Source organism: Mytilus trossulus, chromosome 9, assembly GCF_036588685.1.
Source record: "Mytilus trossulus isolate FHL-02 chromosome 9, PNRI_Mtr1.1.1.hap1, whole genome shotgun sequence".
Lineage (NCBI taxonomy): Eukaryota > Metazoa > Mollusca > Bivalvia > Mytilida > Mytilidae > Mytilus > Mytilus trossulus.
In genome coordinates, this window is record NC_086381.1 from 58,727,667 (window position 1) to 58,742,832 (window position 15,166).

Consider the following 15,166-nt stretch of genomic DNA (forward strand, 5'->3'; position numbering starts at 1 on the left):
AGAGGTTGACATAGTTATGTGTTTGACCAAATACCAAAAACATTCCATGGAAAAAAACACCAAAAAATCAATTTGAAATTTTCATGTTTTGCATTGACTTTGTAAGTTTCATAACTTCTATTTATATAGTTGATATTGCATCATTATTTGCACTTTGTCAAATGGGGTCATCTGATATATCAAATTGAAGGTCTTAATAAACTCTACTTAAAAAATGAAAATTTTAAACCCTCTTTTCATCCCAGGGGGAAGGGTGGGGTCATTTAGTGCAAACATTCAAATTTCTCAGATGGTAAGGTTGTCGCATATCAAATGAAAGAACATAAAGCGTACATTTCAAATTTCAAATTGACGTCCCCCAAAATTGGTTGGATGGGGTCATTGAGTGCAAAAAATAATTTTTCTTTTACGATAAGGTTGTTGTATATCAAATGAAAGGTCATGATGTTTACATTTGAAATATCAAATTCCCAACCTCCAAAAATTGGTTGGATGGGTTCTTAAGTGCAAAAATCAAACTTTTTAAAACATGGCGTTGTCGCATATCAAATGAAAGCTCATCTACCCTGTGTTACATATATCATACTTCCGATCTAAAAAATGTAGGCGGATGAGGTCATTAAGTGTAAAAAGCGAAAAGTTACAGAAGGTATTCTTGTCGTATATCGAACGAAAGGTCGTACAAAGAACATTACGAAAACATCACTTTTACAGGAAAGACCTTTCAATTGTTTTACAAACAATTGAGATACTAGTTCTTTTTCTTTTTCTTTTTTTTCTTCCAACATTTGTTTGACAAGGCCTCCTCCCCTTTCTGTTGAAGTTATCAAGACCAAATATGGACCATCGATAGACCTCATCATGAACTTTTACAAGATGAACTTTTGTAGGATTTCATCATCCCCTTTAGAAGTTATCTCCCTTTTATTGATTTTTTTCAACATGGCCCCCCTTAAATGTTTTAAAAGATATCATGACCTTATTTGGACAATAGCTAGATCTTATCATGATATGTTACCATATGAGGCTGCTAAGGATTTCATCATCCCTTATGAGAGTTATGTCCCCTTGAAGCAATTTCTTTCTTTTACATTTTTAGCAAAAAGTATTCAAGACAGAATCGATTTGAAAACGGTAACATGTACAAGAACAGATGGCAATGTTATTGAACATATACAATCATTTTGTTATTAACCCTTATAAGGAGTTATTCCCCTTGAAAAATTGTGAACAGTTTTAGAATTTTTTTATTTTCAGAACCGGAAGTCGTAGAGACTTGGGACCTGCACCAATAATCTGTAATTCATGTGACCTTGAATATGCACCCAAGGTCAAAGGTCACTGAGTGCAAAAAAAATTACGCTGCAATTTCAAGCTTACATATTAGGAAAACGATAAGACTTTGCTGCATACATACAGCGTATAAAATGTTCCTCTCGACGAGCTCTACATTTTATATTATTAACCGAAAAATGTCCGACCGTCTGTTCAAAAGTTACAACGGGATGATTCTTAAAAATCTAGTATTTTGTGTATATCTTTTTTAAGGTAACAGATATCAACCTACTATATACTGCAAAGATGATCAGTAATTCAAGACCTTCAATTTGAGGTCAATGTTACGTCATGATGCAATTTCACCTTGACCTTCACATTATACTATGACCTTGACATTGTGATCTCTGAAAGGTCAAGTGGTCCTGAGTTGAATGGTGATAGTCCCATGTCTCTATGACTTCCGGTTCTCAAGTTTGGTATTGCATCATATATTTGATGATTAATTGTGACCTTGGTGAACTTTGAAATTGTCCCAATTCTTTTTCTATAATGTTGTCCTTCAACTGTAGATCATTTATCATTTAACAGATTTGAGATATCTATTGTCGTTATAGAGATACTGCAGTTTAAAGTTTTGCGAGCGGAGGCATGTATTTCTGAATCAACAAGAGCTTACCACTTAAAATGTTTAAGAAATTGAAGAGGTTGACATAGTTATATGTTTGACCAAATACCAAAAACATTCCATGGAAAAATACACCAAAAAATCATTTTGAAATTTTCAAGTTTTGCATTGACTTTGTAAGTTTCATAACTTCTATTTATATAGTTGATATTGCATCATTATTTGTACTTTGTCAAATGGGGTCATCTGATATATCAAATTGAAGGTCTAAATAAACTCTACCTAAAAATGAAAATTTTGAACCCCCTTTTCATCCCAGTGGGCAGGGTGGGTTCATTTAGTGCAAACATTCAAATTTCTCAGATGGTAAGGTTGTCGCATATCAAATGAAAGAACATAAAGCGTACATTTCAAATTTCAAATTGACGTCTCCCAAAAATGGGTTGGATGGGGTCATTGAGTGCAAAATATAAATTTTCTTTAAAGATAGGGTTGTTGTATATCAAATGAAAGGTCATGATGTGTACATTTAAAATATCAAATTCCCGACCTCAAAAAATTAGTTGGATAGGGTTATTAAGTGCAAAAATCAAACTTTCTAGAAAATGGCGTTGTCGCATATCAAATGAAAGCTCATCTACTCTGTATTACATATATCATACTTCCGATCTCAAAACTGTAGGCGGATGAGGTCATTAAGTGTTAAAAGCGAAAAGTTTGAAAAGGTATGCTTGTCGTATATCAAACGAAAGGTCGTACAAAGTACATAACGAAAACATCACTTTTACAGGAAAGACCTTTCAATTGTTTTACAAACAATTGAGATACTAGTTTCTTTTTCTTTTTTTTCTTTTTTTTCTTCCAACATTTGTTTGACAAGGCCTCATCCCCTTTCTGTTGAAGTTATCAAGACCAAATATGGATCATTGATAGACCTCATCATGAACTTTTACCAGATGAACTTTTGTAGGATTTCATCATCCCCTTTAGAAGTTATCTCCCTTTTATTGATTTTTTTCAACATGGCCCCCCTTAAATGTTTTAAAAGATATCATGACCTTATTTGGACAAAAGTTAGATCTCATCATGATATGTTACCATATGAGGCTGCTAAGGATTTCATCATTCCCTATGAGAGTTACGTCCCCTTGAAGCAATTTCTTTCTTTTACATTTTTCTCAAAAAGTATTCAAGATAGAATCGATTTGAAAACGGCAACATGTACAAGACCAAATGGCAATGATAATAAACATATACAATCATTTTGTTGTTAACCCTTATAAGGAGTTATTTCCCTTGAAAAAATATACACAATTTTTGAAAAATTGTATCTCGAGAACCGGAAGTCGTAAAGACTTGGGACCTACACCAATAATCTTAAGTTCATGTGACCTTTAATTTGCACCCAAGGTCAAAGGTCACCAATTGCAAAAAAAAATTACGCTGCAATTTCAAGCTTGCATATTAAGAAAACGATAAGAGTTTGCTGCATACTTACAGTGTATAAAATGTTCCTCTCGACGAGCTCTACATTTTATACACTGAGCTCAAAAGATTCCGACTGTCTGTTCAAAAGTTACGACGGGATGATTCTTAAAAGTATAGTATTGTGTGTATATCTTTTTTAAGGTAACAGATATCAACCGACTATAAACTGCAGAGATGATCAGTAGTTCAAGACCTTCAATTTGAGGTCAATGTCAGGTCATGATGAAATTTCACCTTGACCTTCACATTATACTATGACCTTGACCTTGTGATATTTGAAAGGTCAAGTGGTCTTGAGTTGAATGGTGATAGTCCCATGTCTCTACGACTTCCGGTTCTCAAGTTTTGTATTGCATCATATATTTGATGATTAATTGTGACCTTGGTGAACTTTGAAATTGTCCACATTCTTTTTTTATAATGTTGTCCTTCAACTGTAGATCATTTATCATTTAACAGATTTGAGATATCTATTGTCGTTTTAGAGATAATGCAGTTTGAAGTTTTGCGAGCGGAGGCATGTATTTCTGAATCATCAAGAGCTTTCCACGAAAAATGTTTTAGAAATTGAAGAGGTTGATATAGTTATGTGTTTGACCAAATACCAAAAACATTCCATGGAAAAAAACACCAAAAAATCAATTTGAAATTTTCATGTTTTGCATTGACTTTGTAAGTTTCATAACTTCTATTTATATAGTTGATATTGCATCATTATTTGCACTTTGTCAAATGGGGTCATCTGATATATCAAATTGAAGGTCTTAATAAACTCTACTTAAAAAATGAAAATTTTAAACCCCCTTTTCATCCCAGGGGGAAGGGTGGGGTCATTTAGTGCAAACATTCAAATTTCTCAGATGGTAAGGTTGTCGCATATCAAATGAAAGAACATAAAGCGTACATTTCAAATTTCAAATTGACGTCCCCCAAAAATTGGTTGGATGGGGTGGGTCATTGAGTGCAAAAAATAAATTTTCTTTTACGATAGGGTTGTTGTATATCAAATGAAAGGTCATGATGTATACATTTGAAATATCAAATTCCCAACCTCCAAAAATTGGTTGGATGAGGTTATTAAGTGCAAAAATCAAACTTTTTAAAACATGGCGTTGTCGCATATCAAATGAAAGCTCATCTACCCTGTGTTACATATATCATACTTCCGATCTAAAAAATGTAGGCGGATGAGGTCATTAAGTGTAAAAAGCGAAAAGTTACAGAAGGTATGCTTGTCGTATATCGAACGAAAGGTCGTACAAAGAACATTACGAAAACATCACTTTTACAGGAAAGACCTTTCAATTGTTTTACAAACAATTGAGATACTAGTTCTTTTTCTTTTTTTTCTTCCAACATTTGTTTGACAAGGCCTCCTCCTCTTTCTGTTGAAGTTATCAAGACCAAATATGGACCATCGATAGACCTCATCATGAACTTTTACAAGATGAACTTTTGTAGGATTTCATCATCCCCTTTAGAAGTTATCTCCCTTTTATTGATTTTTTTCAACATGGCCCCCCTTAAATGTTTTAAAAGATATCATGACCTTATTTGGACAATAGCTAGATCTCATCATGATATGTTACCATATGAGGCTGCTAAGGATTTCATCATCCCTTATGAGAGTTATGTCCCCTTGAAGCAATTTCTTTCTTTTACATTTTTAGCAAAAAGTATTCAAGACAGAATCGATTTGAAAACGGTAACATGTACAAGAACAGATGGCAATGTTATTGAACATATACAATCATTTTGTTATTAACCCTTATAAGGAGTTATTCCCCTTGAAAAATTGTGAACAGTTTTAGAATATTTTTATTTTCAGAACCGGAAGTCGTAGAGACTTGGGACCTGCACCAATAATCTGTAATTCATGTGACCTTGAATATGCACCCAAGGTCAAAGGTCACTGAGTGCAAAAAAAAAATTACGCTGCAATTTCAAGCTTACATATTAGGAAAACGATAAGACTTTGCTGCATACATACAGCGTATAAAATGTTCCTCTCGACGAGCTCTACATTTTATATTATTAACTGAAAAATGTCCGACCGTCTGTTCAAAAGTTACAACGGGATGATTCTTAAAAATCTAGTATTTTGTGTATATCTTTTTTAAGGTAACAGATATCAACCTACTATATACTGCAAAGATGATCAGTAATTCAAGACCTTCAATTTGAGGTCAATGTTACGTCATGATGCAATTTCACCTTGACCTTCACATTATACTATGACCTTGACATTGTGATCTCTGAAAGGTCAAGTGGTCCTGAGTTGATTGGTGATAGTCCCATGTCTCTATGACTTCCGGTTCTCAAGTTTGGTATTGCATCATATATTTGATGATTAATTGTGACCTTGGTGAACTTTGAAATTGTCCCAATTCTTTTTCTATAATGTTGTCCTTCAACTGTAGATCATTTATCATTTAACAGATTTGAGATATCTATTGTCGTTATAGAGATACTGCAGTTTAAAGTTTTGCGAGCGGAGGCATGTATTTCTGAATCAACAAGAGCTTACCACTTAAAATGTTTAAGAAATTGAAGAGGTTGACATAGTTATATGTTTGACCAAATACCAAAAACATTCCATGGAAAAATACACCAAAAAATTATTTTGAAATTTTCAAGTTTTGCATTGACTTTGTAAGTTTCATAACTTCTATTTATATAGTTGATCGATATTGCATCATTATTTGTACTTTGTCAAATGGGGTCATCTGATATATCAAATTGAAGGTCTAAAAAAACTCTACCTAAAAATGAAAATTTTGAACCCCCTTTTCATCCCAGTGGGCAGGGTGGGTTCATTTAGTGCAAACATTCAAATTTCTCAGATGGTAAGGTTGTCGCATATCAAATGAAAGAACATAAAGCGTACATTTCAAATTTCAAATTGACGTCTCCCAAAAATGGGTTGGATGGGGTCATTGAGTGCAAAATATAAATTTTCTTTAAAGATAGGGTTGTTGTATATCAAATGAAAGGTCATGATGTGTACATTTAAAATATCAAATTCCCGACCTCAAAAAATTAGTTGGATAGGGTTATTAAGTGCAAAAATCAAACTTTCTAGAAAATGGCGTTGTCGCATATCAAATGAAAGCTCATCTACTCTGTATTACATATATCATACTTCCGATCTCAAAACTGTAGGCGGATGAGGTCATTAAGTGTTAAAAGCGAAAAGTTTGAAAAGGTATGCTTGTCGTATATCAAACGAAAGGTCGTACAAAGTACATAACGAAAACATCACTTTTACAGGAAAGACCTTTCAATTGTTTTACAAACAATTGAGATACTAGTGTTTTTTTTTCTTTTTCTTTTTTTTCTTCCAACATTTTTTAAACATGCCCGCCTCTTGTTTCTGTTGAAGTTATTAAGACCAAATAAAGACCATCGCTAGACCTCACCAAGATGTATTACCAACTGACCCTGTAAAGGATTTCATCATCCCCTTTAGGAGTTATCTCCCTTTTATTGACTTTTTTCAACATGGCTTCCCCTCGTTGGTTTAAAAGATATCATGACCTTAATTGAACATAATGTAGATCTCATCAAGATGTATTACCATGTGAGGCTGAATAGGATTTCATCGTCCCCTATGAGAGTTATATCCCCTTGAAACAATTTCTTTCCTTTGCATTTTTCTCAAAAAGTATAAGAGATAGAATCGTTTTGAAAACGGCAACATGTACAGGAACAGATGGCAATGTTAATAAACATAAAAAAATAATTAGTTACCAACCCTTATTAGGAGTTATTCCCCTTGAAAAATTGTAAACAATTTTAGAAATTTTTTATTTCCAGAACCGGAAGTAGTAGAGACTTGGGACCTTCACCAAAAATTTTTAATTCATGTGACCTTTAATATGCACCCAAGGTCAAAGGTCACCGAGTGCAAAAAAAAATTACGCTGCAATATCAAGCTTACATATTAGGAAAACGATAAGACTTTGCTGCATACATACAGCGTATAAAATGTTCCTCTCGACGAGCTCTACATTTTATATGATAAGTCCAAAAAAGTCTGACCGTCTGTTCAAAAGTTACAACGGGATGATTCTTAAAAGTATAGTATTTTGTGTATATCTTTTTAAAGATAGCAGATATCAACCTACTATAAACTGCAAAGATGATCAGTAATTCAAGACCTTCAATTTGAGGTCAATGTCAGGTCATAATGAAATTTCACCTTGACCTTCACAGTATACTATGACCTTGACCTTGTGAAATTTGAAAGGTCAAGTGGTCCTGATTTGAATGAAGGTAGTCCCATGTCTCTACGACTTCCGGTTCTTTAGTTTGGTATTGCATCATATATTTGATGACTAATTGTGACCTTGGTGATTTTTTACATTGTCCCAATTCTTTTTCTATAATGTTGTCCTTCAACTGTAGATCATTTATCATTTAACAGATTTGAGATATCTATTGTCGTTTTAGAGATAATGCAATTTGCAGTTTTGCGAGCGGCAGCATGTATTTCCGAATCAACAACAGTTTACCCCTTAAAATGTTTAAGAAATTGAAGAGGTTAACATACTTATATCTTTGACCAAATACCAAAAACATTCCATTGAAAAAAACACCAAAAAATTCATTTAGAAATTTTCATGTTTTGCATTGACTTTGTAAGTTTCATAACTTCTATTTATATAATTGATATTGCATCATTTTTTGCACTTTGTCAAATTGGGTCATCTGATATATCAAATTGAAGGTCTTAATAAACTCTGCTTAAAAATGAAAATTTTAAACCTCTTTTTCATCCCAGGGGGATGGGTGGGGTCATTTAGTGCAAACATTCAAATTTTTCAGATGGTAAGGTTGTCGCATATCAAATGAAAGAACATAAAGCGTACATTTCAAATTTCAAATTCACGTCCCCCGAAAATTGGTTGGATGGGGTCATTGAGTGCAAAAAATATATTTTTTTTACGATAGGGTTGTTGTATATCAAATGAAAGGTCATGATGTGTACATTTGAAATATCAAATTCCCGACCTCCAAAAATTAGTTGGATGGGGTTATTGAGTGCAAAAATCAAACTTTCTAGGACATGGCGTTGTCGCATATCAAGTTAAATCTCATCTACCCTGTGTTACACATATCATACTTCCGATCTCAAAAATGTCGGCGGATGAGGTCATTAAGTGTAAAAAGCGAAAAGTTTCGAAGGTATTCTTGTCGTATATCAAACGAAAGGTCATACAAAGTACATTACAAAAACATCACTTTTACAGGAAAGACCTTTCAATTGTTTTACAAACAATTGAGATACTAGTGTTTTTAAGGTCTTTCCCCTACATGGGAAAGACCTTATTGTTTTTCTAATGTTTTTTTTTCTTTTTTTTCTTCCAGCATTTTTTTGGCACGCCCTCCTACCGCTTCTATTGGAGTTATCAATCCCAAAATTGAACCATCGATAGACCTCAACATGAACTTTTACCAGATGAACTTTTGTAGGATTTCACCTGCCCCTTAAGAAGTTATCTCCCTTTTATTAATTTTTTTCAACATGGTCCCCCCAAAATGTGTTTAAAGATATCATGACTTTATTTGGACAATAGGTAGATCTCACAATGATGTATTACCATATGAGGCTGCATAGGATTTCATCATCTACTTTGAGAGTTATATCCCCTTGAAGCAATTTCTTTTATTTGCATTTTTTTCAAAAAGTATCAGAGATAGAATTTAATTGAAAATGACAGCATGTATTAGAACAGAAGGCAATGTTTATAAACATAAACAATTAATTTGTTACTAACCCTTATAAGGAGTTATTTCCCTTTAAAAATTAAAAAAAATAATTCAAAAATTTTATTTCGAGAACCGGAAGTCATAGAGACTTTGAACCTTCACCAATAATCTTAAATTCATATGACCTTTAATATGCACTCAAGGTCAAAGTTCACCGAGTGCAAAAAAAAAATACGCTGCAATTTGAAGCTTACATATTAGGAAAACGATAAGACTTTGCTGCATACATACAGCGTATAAAATGTTCTTCTCGACGAGCTCTACATTTTATACATAAACTCAAAAATGTCCGACCGTCTGTTCAAAAGTTACAACGGGATGATTCTTAAAAGTAAAGTATTGTGTGTATATCTTTTTAAATGTAACAGATATCAACCTACTATAAACTGCAAAGATGATCAGTAATTCAAGACCTTCAATTTGAGGTCAATGTCAGGTCATGATTAAATTTCACCTTGACCTTCACAGTTTACTATGACCTTGACCTTGTGATATTTGAAAGGTCAAGTGGTCCTGAGTTGAATGGTGGTAGTCCCATGTCTCTACGACTTCCGGTTCTCAAGTTTGGTATTGCATCATATATTTGATGGTTAATTGTGACCTTGGTGAACTTCGAAATTGTCCCAATTCTTTTTCTATAATGATGTCCTTCAACTGTAGATAATTTATCATTTAACAGATTTGTGATATCTATTGTCGTTTTAGAGATAATGCAGTTTGAAATTTTGCGAGCGGCGGCATGTATTTCTGAATCAACAACAGCTTACCACTTAAAAAGGTTTTAGAAATTGAAGAGTTTAATATAATTATATGTTTGACCAAATACCAAAAACATTCCATGGGAAAAAAACACCAAAAAATCACTTTGAAATTTTTATGTTTTGCATTGACTTTGTAAGTTTCATAACTTCTATTTATATAGTTGATATTGCATCATTTTTGGCACTTTGTCAAATGGGGTCATCTGATATATGAAATTGAAGGTCTTAATAAGCTTTACATAAAAATGAAAATTTTGAACCCCTTTTTCATCCCAGGGGGACGGTTGGGGTCATTTAGTGCAAAAATTCAAATTTCTCAGATGGTAAGGTTGTCGCATATCAAATGAAAGTCCATAAAGCATACATTTCAAATATCAAATTCACGGTCCCGAAAATTGGGTTGGGTGGGGTTATTGAGTGCAAAAAATTATTTGTCTTCTAAGATAGGGTTGATGTATATTAAATGAAAGGTCATGATGTGTACATTTGAAATATCAAATTATTATCAAAGGTTATTAAGTGCACGAAATCAAACTTTCTAGAATATGGTGTTGTCGTATATCAAATAAACGGTAATCAAGTTTACATTGCACATATCATACTTCGAATCTCAAAACAATTGAGTGCAAATAATATTTTTTCTTCTATTAAGGTAAGATTGTTGTATATCAAATGAAAGGTCATAATGTTACATTTTAAATATTAAATTCCCCTCCTCCACAAATGAGGCTGAAAGGGTTATTAAGTGCAAAAAGTGAAAAGTCGCAAAAGCTATGCTTGTCGTATATCAACTGAAAAGGTCCTGAAGAGTGCATTACAAATATAAGACTTTCATTGGAAAATCAAGCAAATCTATAAAGAGAACATTTTCAAAATTAAATTTCTGTCCCCCCAAAAAAATAGTCTGATGTGAACATTTAGGCATTTGTTTTAGAAGGAAAGGGTGTTGCATATCAAATAAAACGTCGTATTGTGTCAAATATCGTGTCCTCATGAAGAAACAATATAATTGTGTTTTTTTTTTGGTTCAAAGAAACAAATGTATTTCAATTACATTTAGTGTGCATTTTCTGTTTGTTAATTCAAAACTTTATTCCACAACTCCATGTCAACACTTAACTCTATAAAATAAATTTGCCGTTAAACATACAAACGTGTACCAGATTATCTTTGAACGTTTCATAAGTTTTATTTATAGATATGATAGTACATCAAATTTCGTTATCCCTGTGGTTTTCATCATATTTTATGTTTCATCAAATTGTTATAGGATATATTTATTGTTTCTTTTTTATAACTGTCGATTAAAATCTTCCCGAATAGTGTTTAAATCCATTTTAGTTCGGGATTAATTTGTTACATCTTTGTTTAGGTATTGTTACTATTGTGGATTTCTAATGGATTTTTTTAACCGGAAATTGTTAATAATAATATTTCAATTTGAATATATTTTGTGTCAATAGTTAAGCTGACAGTGACGTCTAATGAACATTAAAAGACAGCTTGACGAGGTGAGTTGTTTTTGTTTTTAAACAAAGTTATTTGTTCATTCTTTGAACTGTCTCAATAGAAATTTGTCAAAGTTTTTTGATGATGTTTATTCTTGTAAATACTGTTGATCAGTGTAAATGATCGGAATGTATACATTTACAGCTATAGAATGCAGGATTAACATTTATATGACCAATTTTTAACTGAAACTATGTAAATTTACTACAGACCATCAATTTCCGCATGTCCGTACTAGATGATTTTATGATTTTTTTTAAATTGTACATAGCCGCATTGAAGTAGGTTCATTATTCATTTTTCATTATTCAAAATTCAATAATGAATAATGAAATAGTTCATTATTCACTATTCAACGTTAATTGATGAACAATGAATAATGAAACAGATTCTATTTCAGTATTCAAGTTGAAAAGTGAATAATGAAATAAAAAAAAAAATGTGACAATATATCCCGTATTTCTGAATTCCTCATGTTGATGTTATCTAACAATTTTTCAAATTAGTATAAGAAAATAAATCAAAACAATCTTTGAAATTTTTTAATTTATTTATTTAATTAGTTTTGGAGGATAAACCAGTGGTTTTCCCGAACTATTTTTAACAGAAATTCCTTTTTTCAAAGTATGGACGACCTCAATACCAAAACATATATATAAAAATTAAATAAACTCTACGTTCTTTTTTTTAATTTTCACTGGAGATTTGCTATTCTTCATTTCTGATTATGGATAAAACTTGCTGATTGTGCCATCCATTCCATTATTCAAAATAAGGTATTTCTTAATGCTCACTCGTATTTCGATATTTATGTCCGTCTTTACTCCTCTAATATGCGTTGCGGACTGTATTGACTATATACCTTTTGTTCCTCTATTTATAAGCTTTCGAATGAGATATAAGATATATCTGTAATTAGGGGCTGAAGGGATTCAAAATATCCATTCAATTATTCAAAATTGGCTATTTCTTAATTTTCACGCGTATTTTGGCATTCACGCCCTCCGTTATTCCTGTAATGGTCATTGCGGCACATATTGTTTATATCCATTTTGTTCCTCTATCAATAAGTTTTCGAATGGTGTAAAAGGTTTTCCTTAATTAGGGGCTGACGAGTCGCAGCAGTTCATTCCATTATTCAAATAAGCTATTTCTAAATGTTCAAGCGTATTTCGATATATAGGTCCTTCTTTACTCAGAATCAGAATCAGAATAATTTATTATAGTGTCATCCTCTAATATGCGTTCAAGTTGTGGAACATATTGACTATATATATATACCTTTTGTTCCTCTATTAATGAGCTTTCAAATGAGATATAAGATATATCTGTAATAAGGGGCTGAAGGGTCGCAGCAGTCCATTCCATTATTCAATAATTCGCATCTAATAGACCGTCTCACACTAAATGAACTTTTTATATAATACATGTATTATAAATTTACAATTGTCTTTTATATTGATAAACTAAAACACGGGAATACATGAAAAATTAGATGACTCATTGTTGTGTAATTGAAAGATTTATTCAAAATTTTAAGTGTATACAGATATTAGGAATACAAACAGTAGCAGAATCTCGTGTAATCAGATTATAGTGACAGATTTATTGTTTTAATTATAAAAACAAAGCAGTTTGTCGCTGGAGTAAATTATAAATATAGAAAGTGAACTCCAACACCACTTACAAAACACAGTATTATCAAATCAAAATGTCAAACTAATTATATTGTATTAGTCGATAGATAGCACTTGTTCCGTTTCTTCATTTACAGGAGCGATAGGTAGTGAGGTTATTTAATACACAATACCTATCAAAGAATTTGTCTTTATCATTCATTATATGATAGATATAGGAAGATGTGGTGTGAGTGCCAATGAGACAACTCTCCATCAAAATAACAATTTAAAAAAAGTAAACCATTATAGGTCCATGTACGGCCTTCAACACGGAGCCTTGGCTCACACCGAACTTGACAACAAGCTATAAAGGGCCCAAAAATTGGTTTAATAAAATTTAAATTTCATTTTTTCAATTAATTGCAAAATTTGAACAGTTTATATACCTTATGTAAATATAATTGGACATTTGAATATATCTTGTCAAGATAATGCAATCAACAATGCATGCAGTATTCTGATCTCAAACTTGCACTTTGGTGTCCTCAAAAACCAGGTGTCCGTCTGTCCGTTCGTCCACCCGTCCGTTCAGTCTCGTACGCGCTCTCGTGTGTACAGCTCTTGCCATATTTTGCTGAAACTTATATCATAGGTTGAAATCAGCCATTTATTTTATGAGTTTGTAAATCAGTACAGATAAATTACTTTTAAAAGGGTCATATCCTTTTGAAACATTAAACATATTGAAAATTGCATTGTTATCGCTCTCTTGTATATAATGCTTGTCAGATTTTTAGGAAATTTATATTATAGGTTTATATCAGCAATATCTTTGACAAGTTTGAAAATCAGTTCAGATCAATTATTAGTCAACTTCAGGTTGGCACATCTTCCGTCTGTCCGTCTGTCCATCCGTCAGTTCGGCAAATCAGTTTTCCACACTTTTTATGCACCCGCCGTATTGGAGGGGCATTAAGTTTTATCCTTTTCCGTCTGTATGGTCCGTCCGTCCGTACGTACTCTCAAAAGATGGTTTCTGTTCTCTAACTTTTAAATTAGTTTGTCTCAACCAAATGTTATGAAACTTATTCACAATGCTATTACCACAAAACACAGATCAAGTTTGAATTTTGGTGGCGTCACTTTTCTGTTCTTGAGTTATGCCCCTTTACAAATGGAAAAAATCATGATTTTTTTTTCGTTTCTGTTCTCTTAGTTTAGTTTGCCTCAACCAAATGCTTTGAAACTTATACATAGTGCATATTACAACACAATTCAGATCAATTGTGAATGTTTGTGGTGTCAACTTATCCATTCAAGAGTAATGCTTCTTTACAACTGAAAAAAATACTATTTTTTTTTTGTTTCCGTTCTCTATCTTAAGTAACCTTCAACAAAATGTTATGAAACTTATACATAATGCCTATTTCCTCAAAATACAGATCAAGTTTTTAATGTTCGGGGTGTCACTTTAATTGTTCTAGAGTTATGCTTCTTTACAAATGTAAAAGTTGATGAATTTTTCGTTTCCGTTTTCGAACTTATTATAACTTTGCCTCAACCAAATGTTATGAAACTTATACACAATTCCTATAACCACAACACTTTAGAAGTTGGAATTTTGGTATCGTCACTTTTATTGTTCTTCAGTTATGTCCCTTTACAAGTTTATATGATATGCAAGCGGGGGCATCATCTGTGCTCTATGGACACTTTCCCCATTTATTTTTCTTCGTGCTTAAAAATGTTGTTCTGATATTTGGTGTATTGTTTTATCATGACAAGTTACAGATTAATTTCGAATTTTGTTTCAGTCTGATGATTTATTGCCGAGTTATGGTCCTTGAACTTTTAAAATTAACTCAATTAATCAGTCTCCTCACTTTTTTTTTCGTTATGCTTGAAGGTATTGACTTGATATTTGCTATGCTTAAACCATGAAAAGTTTTAGATCAAGTATAGCATTTTGTACCAGTAGAATGAAATGACCATGTTTTGCCTGCAATAGAATGCATGTTTGTAATACATTAGGAATCTTTAAAAAAAAGTATAAAACGTTAAAAAATGTATTTGTTTTCCCTTTACATACTTCATTATACTATACACAGGCAAAA

General features: G+C 32.3%; 1 protein-coding gene across 1 annotated transcript in view; it reads left to right on the forward strand.

Annotated features, from left to right (window-relative positions):
* The first annotated feature begins 11,276 nt into the window (after positions 1-11,276).
* LOC134684800 (uncharacterized) overlaps positions 11,277-15,166 on the forward strand; it is a 43,166-nt gene continuing 39,276 nt past the window's right edge. Inside the window, exon 1 of the mRNA XM_063544110.1 lies at positions 11,277-11,435. The gene's annotated coding sequence lies outside the window, so the exon portion shown is untranslated. The remainder of the gene's footprint in view (positions 11,436-15,166) is intronic.